The following is a 22,505-nucleotide window of genomic DNA, read 5'->3' on the forward strand; positions in this document are numbered from 1 at the left end:
CCTAGATCATTTTGGTGGAAAATAATATTTAGAAACTGAGATCTGGGCCTACATCTGCTCCTTGCTTTTGGTCTGTCGTTGCTTCTATACCATCTTAGGAAACAGAGCTGGACATATATGTATATGTCCAGATTTATTTCTATAATGTAAATATAACAAATTATTATATGTTTTTAGAAAGTAGATACACAAAGTAACTGAGATGTAGAGTAATAGGGTGGGAGTACTTTAGATTGGGTGGTCAGGGAGGGACTTTTGAAAAGGCGATATTTAGAAAGATCTGCAGTGTGGAATGGATGGATTGGGAGGAGATAGAGCCAGTAGATAACCAAAAAGGTTTGAATTAAGACAGAATGGAAAAGAGGTAGAATAGGATGACCGAATGCAGAAAGTCAGGGAGATGATGGAGTCAAAGGGACTCCCAGATTGACTTTTCCAAGGCCTCTCAAACTCAGCATGTCCAAATCGGAATTTCTGCATTCTTTCTTGGCACTGTCCTATTAATAGATGGTTCTTGTCGGGTATTTTGTTTCTCATTGAATGGCTTCTTTTTGTCTTTATTGAAATATAATAGAAAATTAGTTGCTTGTATTTACGTTGTACAATTCATGAGTTTTTTTTTTTTCAATTATAGTTGGCATACAATAATATACCAGTTTCAGTTGTATAGCATAATGATCAGAGATCCACGTGACTCGTGAAGTGATCACCCCATTAAATCTAGCACATTATTTATTTATTATTTATTACAACATTATTAACCATCTTCCCCATGCTACACTCTACATTTCCATGTCTATTCTGCAACTATCCATTTGTACCTCTTAATCCTTGCCTTTTTTGTCTCCCCAACCCCCTCCCATCTAGTATCCCTCTAAATATTCTCTGTATCTATGAGTTTATTTCCACTTTTGTTGCTTTTGATTTTGTTCTTTAGATTCTACATGTACATGAAATCATGTGATATTTGTCTTTCTCTATTCAAAGCATTTCATTCAATGCAATGGGTCCATTAAGGCAATATTTTTTTCCATCCCCTTCCTTTTAGTCTGTGTGTCTTTTAATCTGAAGTGAGTCTCTTGTAGGCAGCATATGTAGGGATCTTGTTTGTTTTCTTATCCATTCAGCCATCCTATCTTTTGGTTGAAGCTCTTAATTCTTTTCCATTTGAGGTACTTGTTGATAGGAATGTAGTTGTTATCATTCTTTATTCCTGTTTTTGATAAATATTTTTTCTTCTTAAAGAAGTCCCTTCAACATTTCTTTAAATACTGGCTTGGTGATGATAAATTCCATTAGCTTATTTTTGTCTGGGAATCTCTTTATTTGTCCTTCAACTCTAAATGATAGCTTTGCTGGATAAAGTATTCTTGGTTGTAGATCCTGGGTTTTCATCACATCAAATATTTTGTGCCAAGCCCTTCTGTCCTGCATAGTTTCTTTTGAGAAATCAGCTGCCAGTCTTATGGGTGCTCCCTTGCAGATAACTATTTTTCTCTTGTTGCTTTTAAGATTCTCTCTTTGTATTTAACCTTTGAGATTTTAAGTATGATGTGTCTTGGTGTGGGCCTCTTTGAATTCCTGGATTTGGGGACTCTGAGCTTCCTGGGGCTTTATGTCTATTTCCTTCACCAGGTTAGGGAAGTTTTCCATAATTATTTCTTCAAACAGCTCTTCAACATCTTATTTTCCTTCCTGGCACAGATATTTTTACCTTTAATAGTGTCCCATAGGCTCCTCAAATTATTTTTATAATCTTGGCTTCTTTCTTCTTGCCATTCTGATTAAGCATCCTTGGCTTTTCCATCCTCTAGATAGGTCATGTGATCTTCTTTATTCACTTTTTAAATTCCATTTAATATATTTCTCCTCTCAGATAATGTGTTCTTCATTTTTGACTGGTTCCCTTTTATAGTTTCCATTGCTATTTTTATGATTTTTTATATCTTTGTTGAAATTCTCACTGAATTCATGTATATTTCCCAAAGTTCATTGAGCATCTTTATAACCAGTGTTTTGAACTCTGCATCTGTTAGATTGCTTGATTCCATTATTTCTGGATCTCTGTTCTATTCTCTCATATGGTTTCTGCTTCTTTGTTTTCCCATTTTGGCTGTCTTTCTGTGTCTGTTTCTATGTACTAAGCAAAGCTCTGAAGTCTTTCAGTTTTAGTAGTGTGATTTGTGTAGTAGGTGTCCAGTGGCAGCCCTGAGAGAGGTTCAGCTGCAGGCTAAATTTAGCCCCAGCCTGTGCCTGTCGGGGTCACCTGTTAAAATTCAGCAAGCAATCCACAGATGCTGTGCTTATAGTTGCCTCAAAAGGCCACATCAGAAACCAGGGCCAGTTGTCACCAGTGTGAGTCTAGGCGCTGCTCAGCAAGGAGTATCTGACCCACTGAGGACACACCTGGATGTAGCTTGGGTGAGGCCATGAGTTGGGGAATGCGGGATTTCAGGGAATTCTTTGGGTAGAGGGTCGGACCCCTGTTATCAGTTTTATGACCTCTCAGCTATGGTAGTGCTATGTCTGCACACTGGGAGAGGGGAGGGCTAAATAGAGGAACTATGGATACCGCTGGCACTTCTGTACAGAGTGAGTCTTTACTCTGGCCCTCACTCCAACAACTCAGGGTCCCCCTGTAAGTCCCTGGTACTCCCTGTGCAGCCGAACTGGCACTGATGCTCAGAGCAAGCAGATCCGTCACCATGAAAGTCTGCTTGCAGCCACAGCCCCTTTAAGAGGAGTCTGCCACTGCCGCTGCTACAGCCTCTGTCTCAGCCACTCGAGACCGGGCAGCTGGGCACTTATGCCCCATCCTACCTTCTGCTGTTGCAAGGCGATTTCTCAGATTTCTCCCTAGTTGTATGGCTTGTTCATCTAGATCTCAGGTGATTTTTCCTTGCTGTTCACTTTTTGTTTCTGTTACAACTTTGATTTGGTCACCAGAGGGATGAACAGAGCCTCTATCATCTATGCCATTTTTTCCCTTGCTCCCTCATTGAATGGATTCTTCATCTCTGCAGCTGTTCAAGTCAGAGATAGCTGGCAGGCATCTTCAACTCCTCTCTCCCTCAAAAGCCCATATCCAATCAATCCATCACCAAGTCTGGTTGATGTTCTCTTCTAAATCTCTCTCAAATCTATTCTCTGTCTCCACCAGCATCATTCTAGTTCAAGGCACCATTTGCATCTTTCTGGGGTACCACAAGAGCCTCCTAACTGATCTACCTATAACCATACTGGTTCCCTCCAATTTGTTGTCCACGCAGCAGCCAGAATGCATGTCAAACCATAACCTCATCATGTCGTTTCTCTCCTTAAAAATATTTCAGTTGCTTCCTGTTGATTTTAAGATAAAGACCAACTCTTTAATTAGTCCCACAAGGTCTTGTTTGTTTGACCCCTGCTGCTGTCTCCTGCATCCTCCTGCCCAGCTCTCCCCTTGCTCTCTCTGCTTTTACACTGGCTCCATCTCAAACCCCTGGGCTTGTCAGACTCTCTCTTGCCATAGGCTTTGCTTTTGCTGTTCCTCTGCCTACAGCATGCATCCTTCACATCTCTGCCTACTGAATTCCCACTTATCTCTCACTTTGCAGATTAATTGTCATTCCCATGACTGCCACAATTAGATCAAATCCTATTTTATATGGCTTTAAAACACCACATACCTCCTTTAATGCTTTATCATAGTTTTAATTTTACATTCATTTATACTTATAATGTGATAATTAGTGCTTGTTTTCCTGTTTAATGATGAGCTCCACGAGGGCTGGGACCATATCTGGTTTTGCTCATTACTTTATCTTAGCAGGTAGCATGTTACTGACACATGCCACGAATATCTGTTGGATGAATGAATGAATGAAATTTTGTCAATGGAGCAATCAAATAGATGATGGTATCATTCTTAAAAATTCTAAGGAATTCATAAATTTGGAGAGGAAGATAATAATTAATTTTAGGACATGTTGCATTTGAGGTGCCCATCAGCCACATGTCTGCCCCCCAAAGATTTTATCATCTTCTGGGCAAACAAATTAGACTGTCATTCAGAAGCTTTGTGAGTACTGGTGATGGTGATGTTTTAGATGATTCTAACAAGCTCTCTGGAGGAGGAAGCTAATTTACATGGTATCCTTGAGCTATGGCTTCTTCATCTACCCTACCCCTCTGGTTTGTAGAGGATGCCAGAGATCTGAGGGGCCTACAGGTTTTCCTGACTTGGCTCCTTGGCTGCTCGTATGAAGACTCTTTACAAGCCCTTATGAAGGTTCCTTGAAACTCGAGAGTTACTTGCATGATTCATACTGGTCAAGAGTTGCCAGCCACCTCCTCTCCCAACCTTCATCGCTAGACATAGACCTAAATGAGAATTCAAAGAGAAGACCTTACTAAGCCCAGTGAGCCATCCTTGCAAAGATGCTATAAGCACTAGGACAGAAAGACTAGTCAGTCACCCTAACTCACTCACTCTTGATTCCTCACTCATTCAATTATCTATTTTGCCTCCACTTAGTCACTTACCCTCTCACCCATCTAGTGCCCACTTATCCATCCCCAAACAGGAATTTATGGTGGATTTATAGCGGGACTCCAAGCTAATAAGTCATCCTCACACCCCTCTCCTTCATCCTTCTTTTGTATGGTCCTCACAGCCCAGAAGCCCAGGTGAAAAGACCATTGGGATGGGGAGATGAGAGTGTGCTTGTTGAGTGCTGGGCCATGTTTGAGTGCAGGTTGTTAACAGGAGGAGAGGGAGACCAGAATCTGCTACACTGATTACTCTTATCTCGTCTTCTGCTTCTCTAGCATCCTGTCCCCTTTTTCAGTGGTGATGAGAGCTTAGGAATTAGGCTTCTTGATCAGATCAATAGAAGATGGCAGCAGGGTTCCGCAGAGGTACTTGGGGCTCAGGCCTGAAGGAGAAAGAGAAACACAGCTTCCCATGAGTTCTACCACGGAAACGAGGATGCTTTTGTTTCCTTCATTTTCTACTAGGATTGCACTTTTAACCCTGTGGAATTTGCAGAGAGGCTGGGGGAGGGTGGGAAGAGTGGGGTTTTAAAATGTAGCCTTTAGAAACCAGGCAGTAGACTAGTCCCGGCCTCACCCCTCCAGAAGGTTTGTCATTTACAAAGAGCCTCCCAGAATGTGTGCTGTCCATCTGTCACAACGTGGGGCAGGCATGGAACTGAACAGACAAAGGGCAATGGTAGCTACATCAGATAAGAGCATCTTGGAAAAATGCCCGAAGGTGCTAAGGATCTAAGTTACAGACTCATTCACTCATCCCCTCCCTCCCTCATTCATTCAACAACTATCTACTTAGCACCTACTCTCTTCCATGCATTGTTCTAGGCACTGGGGAAAACAGCAGTGAGAAAAACATGGTCCTGTGTAGAATTAGCTTTCTGGTGTGGGGACACAGTAAACAGGTTGATATTGCAGTATGGTGCTGAGTGCTCTGCAGAAATATAAAGAATGGTAAGGGAGTTCTAAAAGTTAGAATTGTTTTTTTGTATGTTAATGGTCAAGAGAGTCTCTCTGGTATGCAAATATTTAAACAGAGATCAGGGGGAAGGGAAAGGGTAAGTTCTGTGGATGTTTGAGGTCAGAGAGGTCAAATAGAAGAATAAAGACAAAAGCCTTAAGGTACTTTTGAGGAAGAGCATGAAGGTCAATATGAGTGAAAAAGGAGTCCAAGGAGTCGAGGTTAATTCAATAATGGGGGCAAGATCAGGAAGGCTCTTATAGGTTATTTGGAGAACTTTGTCTTTTAATTCAAGTAATATGGGTGGACATTGGAAGGTTTTGCTTAATGTAGCTTTTTTTCCCTTAAACATTTGTTTGACTATTAGTACTTTGAAGTCAATTAAAAAAATGCAGAAATTATAAATACATGAGAAAGAGCAACTCACCAAACCTAATCTAAAAAGGACTCCTGAAATTTTTTCTAAGATTGTATGTAGATTTCAGTTCTGCATTTCCTGTAAGTTGATCCAAACATCTGGAAGATGATGACTAAAACTTTTTGCATCTTTGTATTTAGTTATCACTTGATGTAACAAAGCATATTTTCATTGAAAAAAAAAATACTCTGACTGCTATGAAGATAATAGATTGCTGAGGGGGAGGGGAGAAATATAAGTTAGAAGCCTATTATAGTATGCAGGTAAAAGATGGATTTATTTTTTCATTTACCCATCCATTTCACTTTTTATTCTACCTATGTTTATGCAATCCTGCCTCTGTATGACACCCTTCATAGCTATTCATCCATTCTTCTGTCCTTCATTACTCTGTCCAGTTATTGTTACTGCTTTTGAACAAGTCTTTACCTGCTACTTGTAGTGCATTATGACAGATGCTTGATCTAGACATATTCTTCTGGGACTTTGGCCCTAGCAGGAGAGAGAGAATGCACCCATGAGAGGTCACCAATCAGTTACAAAGCTGAGCAGGTCCTGGCAAGCCCAAGGTGAATGGTTCAGCACTTTAGCATTCTAGGTGCCCTGTGGTCTGGGGGTCAGAGTAAGCTTCCGGGAAGAGGCCATATCTAAGCTGAATCTTGATGGGTGAGGGCAGCAAGCTAGTCCTAAAGAATAGTAGGGAACTTGCTCTGAAGCTTGAACTTAAGGGACATGTTGGACAGTAAAGGATGGTAATGACAGAGAGGTGAGGCAGGCTGGAAACAGGGTCTGAAGAGTCATGAGCACCAAGCTCAGGAATTCAAACCTGAATTGAAAACCACTTGTGAGATAATAAGTTTTCAAGATGTTATAATGAGAGATATGTTGTTATTAGGAGAGATAGGTGGGGGCCTGAGAGGCCAGCAAGAAGACAGTTGCCTGTGTAGCAACCCTTCTTGGTCTATGGCCAACAGGGGACCTGAAGTTGGGGTGACTGTTAGGGTGGCCCCCAGATGCACAGTGGGCAGGGATGCAATAATGTGAGAGCTCTAATGGCTAACACAAGCAGTGGGTGATATGAATGGCTGTTTCTGGGACAAACCTCAGATGTCTGCTGTAACTTGAAGCCATCCTTGAGCGAAGAACGCAGGGCAGCCTGGGTGCTGGGCAGAGCAGAAAAGAGCTGGAGTTGGCCTCTGGACATGAATGATGCTTTTAGAGGCTCCTGGGGAGCAGATCATTGGATTGTAAGAACATTAGATTCAGAGTAGGAGCTCATCTAATCCAGCTTTCTCTTCTTATAGAGGGGAAATTGGAAGCCCAGAAAAAGGACATAAATTGTCTAAGGCTGTATGGAGAGCTTGTAGCAGAGGAAGGTCAAGCATTTCATTTGCACTCATGTTGGAGGAATTACTATGTTTTATTTAATTTTGCATTTACATATCTTTTTCAATGGAAGAGGAAATTATAAGAAGACAATTGTTTAATTTATTTACTTCTCTATCATCTAGCTGGGGCCTGTTGCAGAACAGATGCCCTCTTGACCCAGACTAAGGCTAATGTTAGACTGATCTCAGAGGGGACCAGATGTGGAATCAGAAAGAGCTGCCTGTGGATAGAGGTAGAGCCTGGCTCTGGATCTCTCTTGAACTTATACAGCCTGGCTTGTGACTATTTCTACCTCAATTATACTCACATCCCTTAGGAAAGGGTCACTAGGAGCGACAAATGTGAGTGAATAAAGGGGACTGCTGCCACAAAGCGGCCCCTTGAGAAGGAGAGGACACAGGTGTGGGTGAGAGGCTGGTGTGTCCTATACTTGAGGCCACTGCAGGAGATAAAGTCCTGGCCCAGCTCGAGAGAGAAGAGCAGCCCACAGTGTGTTCCACAGCCTCCAGATGGGCACTGAGATGCATATTTGGGATTTAAGTCTTGTTTTTGGTCTAGCTGAAGCTGGGTCCCTAGGACTTTACCAGAGCCACTTATTTGCTCCCCTGCTGTCCTGAGGAGCTGAAGCTTGCTTCTTTAAGAATAGGTCCTGTTCTCTTTCCACAGCATGCAGTGGTTTGCGACTTAACAGCAGGACTTCAGATGGAATTATCCTTTTACATGCCTCTGTCCCCACATTCAAGATCCTAGTCGGGAGGGCTGAGTTGAAAACCATTTCCTAAAAAGTCAGAGGGATTTGGGGCTATAGACCCTGCCAGCCCAGGTTGAGTCTGCATCAGTGCTAGATGGGTAATTGGTTCTTAAGCTCTTTGTCAACATGTCCTGTTTGTCTTGTGCTTTGGAGTTGGCAAAGGGATTTCTACATGGAGGTGAATGAGTTATATTCATAAGTAAACTGAACTTTTAGACACAGGAAAATAAGGGCCCCCGAGTTCATCGTTCCTCAGGGAACGTCCTGGGAGAGGCAGTGGTATTTGCCAAGGTAACATTATGGACTAGGCCAGGTTCTGGACAGAACATGAGAGAGAGGAAAGAAAGAATTATGGTTCTCATCTGGGTTCAGCCACAAATTTGCTCTGTGACTTGAGCAAGTCGTTTGTCCTCTCTGGGTCTCAGTCTCCTTTGTCATAACACATAGGGTTGAAAAAAACAATTCCTGAGGCCTGTGCCCCTGTAACATTCCAGGTTTTCTGCTTATGTTACGCTAACAGGAATTTTTGGTTAGGACCTTAACTTTCAGATTTCTATCTTGGTTCAGAGCTCATTTTTCAATTTGCCCAAAATTCTCCCTTTATAGATTTATTTTTGGGGGGTATTTTAGGAGACCCTTATTTTTATAGATAATATTGCATAACAAAAATCTTCTTAATTTTATGACTGCATATAGAAATACAAAGCAATATCATTTCCATTATTATATTTCAGTCTTTACAACAATTGTGCCAGATAATTGAAGATATATTATCTCCACTCTGCATGTGAATCATCCTTGCATCCCAGGGACAAATCTCACTGCATCATTCAAGCTGAATTCAAAACATCACATTAAAAGGATTATATTCCAGATCTTAATTAACCTCCCCTTTTCAATTTTCAGAAACTTTTTCATTTTGAAAAACTTTTCCATCTTCTTGTTCTGGAGATGGGCTGGACTTTTTGTCTGCAGTAGGGAGCTTTTAGAGTTTCGCTCTTAGCTGTTAACTCTCTAGCTGAGATCCGGTACATCTTTGCTTTGGGGCTAGAAGGAGCCTCAGGGGCAGGATTATGTGAGCAAATGTCATCATAAACAAAATTTTTTTTCTTTTTTTAAAGGAACTCTCCCCTCATATATCAGGCAGAGGCAACAGTGGACATTGCCACCCCGCTCACCCAATTCACTTTCTGCTTCTGGTTTGGGATATGTGTGTGTGACTGTCTCCCTCTGTTTCCCCCTCCTCTGTCATTAGTCAAGTGTCCCCATTTTTTTTGGTTTACTTGGGGCCTGCTCTTCAGTTCTCTCAGTTTATTCCAGTTTATCACACTATATTTACTATTTGAAATGAAGTCTAACTCTCTAGCAGAAAAGTCCCCTTAATTTCTTTTTCTTTTTCAGGAATAATCTTGATTATTATACATTTCAGATTCAACTCATCAAGTCCTAGGAAAAAAATATCATGGGGATTTGATTGGAATCACGCTGAATCTATAGATCAGTTTATGGTGAATTGATATTTTCTTGACTAAATACATGAAATACCTCTTCATTTATTTTGGCCTTTTAAAATATCTTTTAATAATATTTAAATTTTTTCTCAATAAGAGACTTGCACATTTGAAGATTTATTTTTATATACCTTATATAGTTTTGTTGCTCTTGTTAATGTCCTCTTTCTAAATTTCATTTTATGTTTGTGCCGGTATCTAGGACTATACAGTACTTAACTTTTGTATATTCATTTTTAGCCAACTCTTTAAGCCCCTTTAGGAATTAAAATCATTTATTTGCAAATACTTTTGGGTTTTTTTTTTTTTTTACATTGACAATGAGGGTGATTTGCTAGTCCATGCTACATTTTTATAAGAATTAGAGAAAAAAAAAAAAAAACATGTCCGGGAAAACACATACCCAGGAAGACTTCACTTGCCAAGTGGACTACAGGTTTGTGTCTGGTGGACTCAGCCCTGTATAGGGTGTGTGGCTGGGTGGGCACAGCAGAAGATGATTTCAGACTCCTCACTTCCTGGAGCTGTGTGCTGTTGTGCACAGGCAGATGTGGCAGCCCTATGGAAAATCATATCAACTGCAAATAATGACAGTTTTGTTTATTTCTACTCTTATACATTTTATTTCTTTCTACACTAGCTAAGATCTGTAACATAATAATGAATAGAAGTTGGTGGGAGCTGACATTTTTATTTTATTTCTGATCTCACAGGAAATGCTTTCAACATGTCATCATTATGTATGCCATTTCTGGCTTTTTTTTTTTTTAATAAGTGCTCTTTAAGTAGTTTAAGGAAGTTCTCTTGCTTAAAGTTTGCTAAAACGTTTTATTATAAAAGGCTGTTGAATTTTATAAAGTTATTTTTTTCATCTATTGAGATGATCATAAGTTTTTTTTTCTTCTTTAGCCTATCAATGTAGTGAGTTTCATTAATCTATTTTCTAATGCTAAGACAGCCATATATTTTTAGGCTAAACCTAACTTGGCCATTATGTATTATGCCTTTCATATATAGCTGGATTCTGTTTACTCATATTTTGTTTAGCATATTTTCATCTATGTTTATACGTGAGATTGGCCTATAAATTTCCCTTCTTGTGTTCTTGTTTAGTTGCAGTGTGTAAAATTACATCAGTCTCATAAAATGAAGTGTGTTTTCTCTTTTCTTATTCTCTGACAGAGTTTGGGTGAAGTTTATCTTTTCTTTGAATGATAGAAACTCATCTGTAAACTTCTCTCTGCCTGGTGTTTTTCTTAAGGAAAGATTTTCAAACATTGATTAATTTATTCACTGGTTATAGATATATTTCTTCTTGAGTCAATTTTGATAAATTGCATTTTTCTAAGAATTAATAGTTTATGATTTCAATGATATTGCATAATCTTTTATTTCTACTTCATCTGGAGTAATACATTTCCTTTTATTGCTAATATTATTTGTGTTTCCTTTTTACTTTTTGATCTTTTTTTCTGATCTTACGAGAGGTTTAGCTGTTTTATTTATGTTTTCAAAACACTAACTTTAACTCTATTGATCATTTCATTTGTTTTGTATTTTTATTCTTTGCTTGATGTTTGCTCCTACATTAATGTTTTTCTTCCATTAATTTTCTTTGGAATTCTTCTCTTCTTTTTAAAATTTCTTATGTTATTAGAAGTTTAACATTCTTCTAATTTTCAGATTTTCTCATTTTTTAATTTAACACTAATTTTTGCTCTTAATTTTAGTTATCTATATGCCAAATGATTATTGTATATGTATTTTCATAATTATTCAAGTTGGTTTCTAATTTCTGTTATAATTTCTTCTTTGACCAATTATTTTTATGTTTAAAATATCAAAATGTATGGGGATATTTATATTGGGGTAGAAATTGCCATGCATAGATGTATAGGAAACCAATTATTTGAAATTTGCTGAGGCTTGCATTAAGATCTAGACACTAGTCATTTAAAAAAAAATTCATGAATCCTTGAAAAGAAAAGAATGTGTATTTCTGATAAGTTGTGTCTTGTTCCATTCATAAACATTAAATCTAACAATTATACCACTCATATATTTTATATTTTTATAATTTTCTGCTTGACCTATTAATGACAAAATTATGTTGGAGTATTCATCTATGATTCTGTACTTGTTCATTTCTCCTTGAAATCTTACCAGCTTTTACTTTGTATAACTTAAGGCTATTATTATTATTAGGTGCATCTTATTATTATATCTTATTTATGGGCTAAACTTTTTTATTATTTACGTAGTAAATCTATAATGTTTATTGTCTTAAAGTTTGTTTTATAATATATAAATCCATTAGCATCAGAATTTTTTGGTAAATATTTATATGGTATATTTCTCATAACCTTTAATTTTAAGCTGTTTTGTGTTTTTCATTTTTTTTGTTTGTTTGTTTTAGAGATATTTCTTGCAGCCAGCACATAGCTCTATCTCACATGCTCTCCCTCCCTCTCTTTGTCTCTCTCTCTCATGCATGCTTTATAATCTTTGGTTATAAGTGGCTAGTTTAGTTCATCTCTCTTTAATGTAATTACTATTTTACATCGATACTCTCCTTTTCACCCTTTCTTTCTTTTTTTTTAATTACTCACTTATTTTTCCCCTCTAATAATTGAAGGGTAATGTGTATTTCTTTTTCTATGTATATTATTTTAGTTGGTTACCCTAGTTATTACAGCATTAATAATAATCTAAAAAGGTTAAAGTTAATTTCATCTTTATTTCTTCCTCCCAAAATAAAAGAAACTTAGAATACTTAAACTTACTTTAGTCATCGCTTTCTGAATTTACTTACAGTATATTAGATTTCTTTTTTCCTTATCCCACAAATGAGGTATTATAATCATTTCTTATAGTCAAAGTTTGTTTGAATTTACTCACATAGTTACATGAAAGTTTGCTCATCATTTTTTCTTATATCCCAAACCTTCTATCTGGCATTACATTCTTTCTGACTAAAATAAGTCCTTTAGAATTTCCCTTAGTGTGAAATTTTTACTTGTAAATATGCTTTTATTTCACTCTTATTCTTCAAAAAGAGTTTCTCTGGGTATTGAACTTTAGAACAATTGTTTTCTATAATTAAATATTTTCTCATTGTCTGCTGACTTTTATCATTGCTATTAAGCCATCACCTGTTGATCTAATTTCTCTCTTTGGTGTTCTTTAGTCTAATGAGCTGTCTCAGGTATATCTTTTGTATTTTCCCTGCTCAGAATTCACTAAGATTCTGGATTTGAAAGTTGTTTTGCCTTTCAAAAATTCCAGGAAAATTTTCAGCCACTATTTCTTTGAAGATCACTCTCCCCACCCCCACCCCATATTCTATCTCTTATCTCCCTTTGGAAATATTATTAAATATTTGTTAGACTACTTTCTATTCCTTAGCTTTAGTTCTCTCTTATTTTCTCTCCCTTTGTCTCTTTGAGCTGCATTTTGGGGTAATTTCTTTTGTTCTATCTTTTAATATGCCAGTCCATTCTTTAGTTGTGATTAATCTGTCCAAGGAGTTTTTCATTTTAATTATTATATTTTTAATTTATAGAGTTTAATTTGATTCTCAGATCTTCTTGGCTGTATTTCATAGTCTTTATTCCTTGAAAATGTTTCCAAGATTCTCTTTTATTTCTTGAAACTAAAGTCTTTAATTGAGTTTTTATTCCCCTTTACAAATAATGTGAGGCCAAAAACCTATATGAAGGTCACATTGTGATCATTCATTCTTAAAAGAAATTCGAGTTCCCTGTATCCGGCACCAAAGTTGGGACAGACATCTTTTCTAATTGTTTCTCATTTACCCTTACACTGAGCTTCTGGTCTTTTAGACCCCTATTTGACTTTCCCTAGTCCCTAGGCTTTGTCCCTAGTCTGCCCTGCCCCATGCACACGTGAAACAGAAGCTTAGGGAATGCAACGTTCAGCAGATGTTCTCAGGGCAAAACTCCTTTCAACTCTTCCTTACTATCCCTGGCTCCTGTTTTTGCCTTTTGGGCTCTCCACATTTCATTTGTACCAGCTCAGTGATGCATTTAAAAAACATTAAGAGCATCTTTATCAATCCTTATGAAATATTACCAAACATAGAATTTCTGCGTGAGTTTTCTCTATAAGATGAATCAATTGTCAAGTAAAAATCAGGTGCTAAAAATATAGCAGCATGGTACAGAGTTCCTTAAAGAGAGGGTATAGTCTTTAATATCTCTCAACTTAGTTGTATACCTCAGCCAATTACTGAATCTCTCTAGGTCTTCATTTCAACATTTTTTAAAATGGGGATAATAGTAGTATTAATTGTTTTGGGTTTTTTGAGAAATTATTTACATGAAGAACTTAGAGAATGCTTGGCACACAGTGCTCAATAGTACCTTTCACTGAATTTAAGATTCTGTAGATTGTAAGGTGTCCTTTTACTTCATAGGAAAGAAAATATGCTTCAGTTAAACTATGAATCAATACCAAGACGCTGTTGACTGAACCATACATCCTAATTTCAGTTGTTAAAACACAAAAAAAATGCAACTTAGGACCACTTGACTGTGGTAAATTTTAGCTGTTATTGTGAATGGTGCATATGCACTGAGAAAACATTGGTTGAGAAACAGAATCTTAGTCTCGGAAGTGATAGGACTTTAAATGTTTGTAGGTATCTATTTCATGCCACCATCACCTTATCAACTTCTGGACCGCAGCTGTACTGTGCAAGAATTAGAGTCAGTGTCCAGAGGGCTAACTGTCAGTAGATGAACATAATATCCCACCCTCTCCTTCAAGACTGAGAAAGGAGAGAAAAAGAAATGATATTTATTAAGAGACTTCAGTGTCTAGCATCCCTATGGGTGCCTTAAATATAGTGTTTACTTCAATCCTTAGAATTAGTCAGGTTAATTAAGATTAGTTGTTCTAACAAACAAGCCCCTAAATATTAGCGGCTTAGCACATTATGCTGATTTCTTGCTTACTCCACAGACTGTTATGGGTTGGATGGTTCTATTTCAAACTAGGATTCAGTACTCATCTTCTTCTATCTTTTGGCCTTGTCATGTTGTGGCTTTCCAGTTGCTCTGGCATCACTCAGTAGGCGGAAAGAGAAAGCAGGAGGGGCCAAGGAAAATGCATACCCTCCATCACAGTAGAATTTAAAATTGTTTAAGACCTCATAGTTTTATTTATTCCTAGGTAACTTTTAGAAGTTACTATAGGTTAGCTTGGTTAGAGAAAGCCTCCCAGATGAGGTATGGTTAGAGATGAGTCCTAAAACAATGGTATTACAGGGAGATAGAAAAAGAGAATTGAGGAGATTTCGGTCAGGATGTGCTGGGGTTTCATGACCAATGCACAGAATTATGAAAGGACATGCTTTTTGGAGAATCATGGAACACTCTGTTGGGGAGTGATCAACATTTATTGAGCTCATATACTGTGTTAGACACCATGCAATGTACTGTTTGGATGCTACTGTGACGTATGACATACGAGACATAAATGAGCCTTGATAAGACAGCTTTCTGTGAAAGGCCTGTTTTTCAGGTCTGACCCATTCTGTACCCCAATTAATTAATTCAAATGGTTATGCATTAATCATGTGGCCCATGTACCTGACACCATGTCCCAATGTAAAAGATTTTTTATCTGAGAATGTTATGACAGTGACAGTAAGATTTGTTGAGATTGATCAGGTGCTCACATTTTGGGTTATTCTATTTACATACGGTGACCCTAGAATGGGTTCTTGTTCTCTGTCTTTGGTTCCTTTTCATTTGTGTGCTGATGAGAACCCTTCATCAGTATGCCTGAGCCCAGGTTCTGGTTTGGTCTGGATTCTCCTTTGAATGCCCCTTAATTCTTAGGTCATACAGGATGTGAGTGGGATGCTAATTATTTCTTCAGGGCCAATATTATTAATCACAGAAAATATCTTAGAGTTGTTATTTGTGCTTATTCAAAGTGTGGTCTTTATGTACTAGATTTTTATCAAATCTCTTCTATGGAAGGGTTTTCTTCTCAATGTATTTAATTTTTCTACTTTTTAATCTCCTTTGGTGGGAAGCAGCTCTTTGGACCGACATGAGGTTTGGATCTTTCATTGGGCACAAAGATGGATATCATAAGACTTCCTGTGTAACACCATTAACTAGCACCCTGGGTCAAACTAGCTTATGATTTTATTATTACACTTGCTCATGTAAGTATCAGGCAGGACACATGATCTTATCGATTCTAACAACCTGAGAATAGGTTCTTTTCCTGTTTTCAGATGAAGAGGATAGAGGTCAGGGAGGCCCAGTAAGAGGCGGAACTGGGATTAGAATCCCAATCCTGAACCTTGGATTTCCATGAGTTTATCATGCTACTTTCCAAGTGGTATTGAGCAAACTCCTGTTTGGAGGATTCGAGAAGGAAATAATATCAGAGAATAAGGTTGGATTATCGTGGCTGTTGATGTAGCACTAACATCTGCTCATGGCTTTAGAAATAAGAGAAAATTATATTTATGAAACTACAAACATTGTATAGTTCTCTGTCTGGTGTTTGCTTTCCCAAAGGTATATAGACCCCTCTCAACCTGGGTCCTCATCATGACTCAGAGAGGAAAATAGCTTGCCCAGTATGACCTCTGATAGTGATTTATGAAAGAGGATGTATCCAAATTTTTACCACATTGGAGCTATTCAATTTTCTCTAATGGCCCTTATCTGAGAATTATGTCTATTCATGGCAGCCACAACCAGTAAGTCATTAACTTAAAGTATACTTATTGTTAATTTTAACACCCTGGGACCTGGGCCCAGTGAGAGTGGGCTCTCACTTTTGCAAATCAAAGCTGAGGAACATTCAAGTAATTGGCTAACATTTACACTGGGCAAAGTTAGAAAGTAAAAGGGAATAACTTAAAAGTTAACGAGTAAAAAGCAGTTGACTAGCTGGACATAGGTCGAGAGGCTGCAGAGTGGCCTCTATCTGGCTGCCTCCCTATTGCTAGGCAGTGTCCTCACCAGAAAAGAAACAGAACCAATCCTTATGTTGAGCATCCTTGTGTGCCAGGTACTTCGCAAATGTGATCTCACTGATCCTCACAGTGTGCCGTGAGGAAGGAACAATTATTTCCATTTTATCTTTTATTAATCCTTTAAAATTCCTCTTGAACCTGAGCAGGGCTGAGGTGTGGGTGGGCCCCTGTACCTTATGCACAGTCTTTCTGGGATATCCAGACAGGATTTTCAGGGTTTTCAGGACAAGGGCCAGCTCTGTGGATTCTCAGGTCTGCTCTGCCTGCTTGCTGGGCTCTGTCGCCTGGCAGCTGTGAGGGACCATTGGGGCTTCCTTCAGGGAGCCAGAGCTCTCTATATTTCATGAGGCTGGGTCCGTTCAGCAGGGCTGGGTGACTGCTTGCTTGATTTCTTGCACCTCCCCTGGGAATGAGGGTTCTTAAAGTATCTAATTGCTGCAGGATGCTGGTCACCATAGCTAGCAATACTAAAATATCTTTGATGACTATTGCCACCCTCCTACAGGTCAAACAGAGGTCCAGAGTGGGGGTAAGAAAGGAGGCTTGTTATTACTCCCCAAAGCTCATTGCAGCCCTCCCTCCCACCCCCAGATCCCCACCTCTCCAGCACCAGGCTTTTGTGGTGCCCCTTGGAGCTTGCATCTTTCTCTTAAATGAACCTCTGCCACTGGTCTCACTCCCTGAAGTCCATCCACTCTATTGGTCGTGGTGGGAGCTGAAATTCTACTTCAATCACTTTACTCCCCTGCTCAAACACCTTCAATGGCTCCTTACCACCCACAGCATAGAGGAGAGTCCAAAGGACCAAATTCATGTGCAGGGCCATAGAGACACCTTCCCTTCATCTCTCTGGGAGCTATCTGGGTCCCTGAATATTTGCTACATTTTTCTGGTCTCCTTGCCATGGTTCACACTACTCTCCTGGCACTGAACATCCTTGTCCCATCTTTAGCTGGCAAAATCCCACCTTGCATTAAGGCCAATTCAGATGTCACCTCCTCTAAGAAGTCTGCCCTACTCCCCCAGCTTAAAGTGACCGCCTCTTTTTCTGCATTGCCATGCCACTGGGCTAGTTTCCTCTAAATTCCACCACCAGCCCAGCATGCTCCAGCCTTCTAGAAACTTCCATGCTCATGATCCAGTGCCTTTTACGTGCTCTTCCCTCTGCCTGCATTCTCTTCCTTCCAGCTCCTTCTCCTTCCGCTATTTCCACATTCTTTTGAGCGTCGGCTTTGGGATCACGTCCTGAGAAACTTTCCCTGACCCCTTTTCCCTACTTTCCATTCTTACCTAGTACTGCTTGAAAGCTATCTGGACCTCCCTTAGCATCTCCTTGGTTACCTGTTATTGCAATTTTCATGCAGCATCAGGACTGTTTGTTGACCCATCTGTCTGTCTGTCTGGTGAACCTAATGAACACAGAACTCAGCGGGGAAGAGGGAGGCCGCCCAGCTGGGTATGGCCAGTCAGTGGGGACTACAAGAACTCAGGAGGGACAAGTGCCTTTGTCTCAATGAATGTTAGAGTGCAGAGCTCTTTCTAGGCAGCATGTATAGTTGCACAAGGCCCTCACACGATCACCTCACTGAGTCCTCATAGCATGATGAAATAGGTGTCTCCATCTCCCACTACCAGTGAGGTAGTTGAAGTTCCTTCAGCAAGAACCTATCCAGTCATTCAGCAAGTGTTTATTGAGCTGATGGTTACTTACCAGGCACTGTGTCAGGAAGGGAGCTAGGGGGATATGGCAGTGAGCAGGACAGACCTCTAGACTCTGCCCCTGTGACCCTCAGGGGAGAAAGACATGAAACTACTAATTTTACACTTAATTGTTTAATCACAGTTGTGATAAATTCTATAGGAGGAGAAATAGAGAGGGGGTAGGAGACCATATAATGAGGGACTTAAAGTGTCATGTAATGAGGGAACAAATCCCCAGGTCTCATTCCACCCACACCCACCCACACAACCGTGTCCTACCTAGCGCTTCCGCCGGAGCTTAACTACTTTCCACAATATTTACTGTCCTGCTCCTGTTGACAGCCCTAATGGGTTCTGCCGATTAAACAATCCCAGCTGTGCCTTCAGCTGTACTCAGATTGGCCCATTAGACAATGGCGAAAACTGTCCTTGCTCCTGGTTCTAATTGAATAATTTACTGTAAAGAGCCTCTATTTCCTCCAGAGACCAGGCTAGCTTGTTAGCCAAATGGAGGTGAGCAAGGGCTGCCTCTAATGGGGTGCAGGAGAGAAATGAGCTGTCCAAATGAGCAGTTGTCCCAGCGGGCATTGAATTAAACCAGAGACAGTTAAGCCTTCAAGTTTTTCTTGTAAACTAGCCCTCCCGGTGGGGAGGTGTAGCCAAGAGCTCTGCAGAACCAAAGCTGCAGGTTCCGGAGTGGGACTTCCAATAAATTAGGAAGGCCCTGGGGTGGCAGGGAGGTGGTGGAGTTTCCTCTTTCCTGCTCACTCCTGCGTGTATCTTTCTCACCTCTTTCATGAGCAAGGTAGCATCTCTGCCCTGAGATATGCATCTCAATTTCTTCCACGAAGAAGGACACTTCCTATTTGAGGCTGCCCTGTGCCAACTATGTGATATGATACGTGATATGATATATATTATGTTGTATTATCTATCAAGGACTTTTGTGAGTGATCTCATCTTAATCCCCATGAAGCTCCTGGGAGGCAAGTATAATTGAGTAAAACACTTTCACGGGGGATGATGATTTCCCCAAGACCATGTACTAATGAGACACAGAGTCGAGATCTGAATCCAGATCTGTTAGACTCCAAAATTTAAGTTTATTTCGCATTACCAGTGAGGACAAATAGCATGGAGCAAAGGGGCTACCTTGAACCCATTCTCGGCTTCCTGACATGCTGTGTAGCTTTGGAGGAGTTCTACTCTGAGTCTCTGCTCAGTAGGCGGAGTCCAGCTTAGGGCAGTGGGAGGGCGCAGATGCAAGAGCAACAGGCCAAGGGGACTTCCCTGTGGGCTGCACACTCGAAACAGATCTCTTTAAAGCTAGTGATACTGTGCGCTTTAGCTGGAACTGTGGTGTCCCTTCTCCCGATCCCCTTAGAGTCCATAATTCTGACCATATGACTCTCGCCAATGGAATGAACAAGTGAGGAACAGAACAGACGCCCTCACTATCTGTGCCCCTCTTTCTTCTACCATTCGGGTGCAGCTTTTGTGCTTTGCTTCATTTTTCCGGGGACCGTTCTTCTGTCCTCTGGCTGTATCACTCACTGAGTGCTGGCCCTCGATGAAGTTGGAGCGCTCACAGCCTGGGCGGTGGAAGCAGGGGGAGGTGCTGCTGAGGGCAAAAAGAGCTCTGTGTCTGCGAGGGGTAGGGGCTGGGTGTCACCACCATGGAATGGAGTCAGGCTGCCTGTTAGCAAGTGCTGGACACATGTCGATTGTTTGTTGCTTTCGTCATCTTCATTTGTTCTAGCACCTCCCCTCCAATCGTAAAACCTGGATGCTAGTCCTTCATCACCTACTAGCTGCGCATTCTTGGGCAATGGACACACTTCCATTGAATTTCAGAGGTCTCATTTGTAGCAAGGGGATGATGATAGTATTAAATGAATTATACTATATGAAGCATTTAGAAAAGGACCAGGCACATTGTATACACTCAATAAATATTAGTTGTTATTATTATTATTAGAGGTGCTTTATAAACATCAGCTGGGTTAAACTCTTGGTACTTTACCTTACAGATATTCTCTTACCTGCTTCTCATTTCCAGTGAATATGAGCTGTAGCTCCTCCAAGAGCTAATCTGAATCATAATCCTAGCTTCTACTGTACAGGTCATTGTGTAGGGTCCTGTGCCCAGTCTCACATGGAGCAAGATATGATTTCAGACATCAAAGAGTCTTGTCTCATTCTCAAAAAGAGGCAACAAAAATAATACAGTTTGCGAATAGGGCAATGGTTCATATATGGCCTGGATGTCACCAAGAGGCCTCCGCAGCCTCTGGCAACACACGGGATCACATGAAACAAAGTTTTGTTAGCTGGCAACCTCTACTGGCATAACTATTGGGAAGCCATGGATAAATAAGGACCTCTCCCTAGGGTGCTTTAACAAAGTCGAGATATGTTAGGTTTATTGCGTTCACCTCAGCTAAGAGCCCCGTGGTCCCTAACAAAAAGGAAACATTGTTTGGGTGTGACTTGTTCCTACTGTGCTCTAGCTGGCTTCTTGTGTTCACTGCATCTGTCCGAAGCAGATCAGTGACTGGGAATCTGTTCTAGAATTTCGTTGTCACCAAGCTGTGTTTCTGGAATCTACCTGTTAGTAATTCAGATCATCTGCTTGCATCCAGGCTTCTGTTCGTGACAGCCCTCCCCTTCTCTGGGTCCTTCAAATAAATACAATTCGACTGGATCCAGAGGTTCCTCCGACAACCTAGGGCATGCTTCACCTCATCACAGAATACTAACTGGCTCACACTTTAAAGGACCTTGAACTTCCTTATTGTCTCTGTCTCCTTACCAGCCTTCAGCTTTAATTTTCTCTTCAGCAGTGTTTCTCTGTGTCTTTTCTTCTTCATGATAAAGACGGAGGTAAAATAAGATCTGCTTGTTCACTGTGCTCTGAATACGTCATAGCATTCACTCAGAGGAGTTAGTTTTGCCCTTTTTGGTTCTTTAGTCAAACATATTAAAAAGGAAACAGATACCTCATTTTGTTATTTCTAAGTTTTTCTTTTGCGCCATACATTCAGGCTGCTGATTCACTGGCTTCCCAAAATATACTTTTCAATAATGATAGAAATAACAATGCTGATACTACTGACGCACACTGTCATTTTGCTAGGTGCTTCGTATGCTTTATCTCATTTTCTGCATCTTCCTTATCTGATGATGGGGCTGAGCATACAGCAGACTCACAGGACATAATAATAATAATAACAGCTTCTATTTATGTAGCTCTCATCCTGGCCCGACACTTCCATATTCCTTATCTCACGTCATTGTTACAAAGTTCTGTAAAATAGATATTATTAGTCTCAGTTGCAGATGAAGAATTAGAATTCAAATAAAGGTATTAAAAATTCATTCCACTCATTTTTTCAACAGGCACACAGAGTGCTTTGCTAAGTGTCCGGCTCTTTGCTCAGTGCCAGGAACACAAGTGGTTCCTGCTCTCAAGGGACTCAAAGCCTGATGGAGTCCACAGACAAGGAAAGTGGCAGTGAGTCTCTGGAATTATCTAAAGCCCTAATTTATTCTGGGCTCCTGCCTCTCCATACTTTTCAGATTGACACATTTATTTTTCATTCTCAGCCTCATAAGGAGTACTTTATGTCCAGCCACATCACTATTAAAGTCCTCTTCTGTTCTTATAAGGGCCACTTGTAATCATGGAGTAAGAGTTTAATTTTTCCTAGCGTATCTTGCCCTCCTTCGCTGTATCTTTCCACAAGTTCATTCTTGTGTTTTCTCTGAATGTCTTGAAATCTGCTGTTCTCAAGCTCAAGGCGTGCCTGGTGACAGCCAACCCTTTCATTTATCACTTTACCCAGGCAACAATGACAGAATCTTTACTTTCCTAAAGAAGGGCTTCTTTTTTGACTTAACAAAAAAGTTAGCAGAGAAGCAGGAATGGGGAATGGACAAAGCAAGGCAGGAGGAGACAAACAGGTGGGCAGCTGTTTTTATGGAGGAAAAGGATGCTATTGTCTTGGTCCAACCTATGAAGCACAGGCAAGCCAAGTGTCTCCTTGGTGCTGGGATTGGAACCCTTGGTTCACCTTTATCAGTTAGGCTGCTTTTGTCTGTACAGAGCCAAAATCTTCACTTAAACATCAAGAACATCATTATTTTACATAACAGACAGCCTAGAAGTGGGCCTCACTCCAGGGTTGTTTCAGTGGTTCGGTGATCAAGGACCCAGATTT

General features: G+C 40.1%; 1 protein-coding gene across 1 annotated transcript in view; it reads left to right on the top strand.

The window, feature by feature from the left end:
• INSC (INSC spindle orientation adaptor protein) overlaps nt 1–22,505 on the top strand; it is a 112,904-nt gene that overhangs the window by 6,793 nt on the left and 83,606 nt on the right. The window lies entirely within an intron of this gene.

Source organism: Rousettus aegyptiacus, unplaced genomic scaffold (assembly GCF_014176215.1).
Source record: "Rousettus aegyptiacus isolate mRouAeg1 unplaced genomic scaffold, mRouAeg1.p scaffold_m13_p_5, whole genome shotgun sequence".
Taxonomy (NCBI): domain Eukaryota; kingdom Metazoa; phylum Chordata; class Mammalia; order Chiroptera; family Pteropodidae; genus Rousettus; species Rousettus aegyptiacus.